Genomic DNA, 1,212 nt, shown 5'->3' with positions numbered 1-1,212 from the left:
TCTTGCTTAAACTCTTTAAACTTTTCAAAGGATTCTGACTTATGCTTCATTAAGTAGTTATACCCATATCTGCTATAATCATCAGTAAAAGTCACGTAGAAGCGATTTGCATCCCTTGTGGTGGATCTGAAGGGTCCACACACATCTGTATGTATGAGATCCAACAAACCCTCACCCATTTCACAAGAACCAGTGAAGGGTGACTTGGTCATCTTTCCAAGCAAACAAGACTCGCACGTGTCATCTGACTTAAGGTCAAAAGACTCCAACATTCCATCCTTTTGGAGTTGGGCTATGAACTTCTTGTTGAAATTTCCAAGACGACAATGTCACAAGCATGCTTTGTCTAAACAATTAGAGGAATCAATATGCAACACATCATTTCCTAAGTTATCAACAACCATCATAGTTTCATACACTCCATTACAAGGTAATGCTTCAAAATAAAGAGTACCATTATAAAAAGCATTTATTGAACCAATTTCATTATTAAACGAAAATCAAAAACCTTGTCTGTACAAACCATAAAAGGAAATAATATTCCTCATCATTTCTGATGAGTAGAAACAGTTATTCAATTCTAACCCTAACCCACTACTAAGCACTAAAGAATAACCTCCAATCTTGGTGACAAGTGACTATTTCCTATTTCCCATGATCAGGTTCATCTTCCTATGCTCCACATCCCTACTTCTTCATAGACCCTACAAATCAGAACAAATGTGAAAACCACATCATGTATCAAGGACCCAAGAACTAGCATGTGATGAGTTTTTATATTGAATAGTGTAAATACCTGCGAAGGTGGGCTTTATCTTCCCATCCTTAATGTCTTGTAAGTATTTAAGGCAACTTTGTTTCTAATGCCATTTTTCATGACAATGGAAGCACTCTACTTCCTTTGTATTGGATGAGGGAGTAGCAGAACCACCTTTGGACCCACTTGAAGAGGATCCATCATGAGACTTTCCTTTGTGATTCCTTGAGGGAGATTTCCTCTTCTTCCCTTTCCCATGTCCAATTGCCAGGACTGGGGCAGTAGTAGTAGGAGTGGGTACAACAGCCTTGCCTTTTAAACTACTTTCAGCAGTTCTCAGTAGGCCTTGAAGCTTGCTTAGAGTGACTTCCTCCTTGTTCATATGATAAGTCATCCTAAACTAATCATAAAAAGGAGGCAAAGAGTGTATGATAATATCAATAGCCAACTCTTCA

Source organism: Lactuca virosa, chromosome 1, assembly GCF_052849685.1.
Source record: "Lactuca virosa cultivar CGN04683 chromosome 1, Lactuca_virosa_CGN04683_v6, whole genome shotgun sequence".
NCBI classification, from domain to species: Eukaryota; Viridiplantae; Streptophyta; class Magnoliopsida; order Asterales; family Asteraceae; genus Lactuca; species Lactuca virosa.
This window is presented reverse-complemented; position numbering follows the sequence as displayed.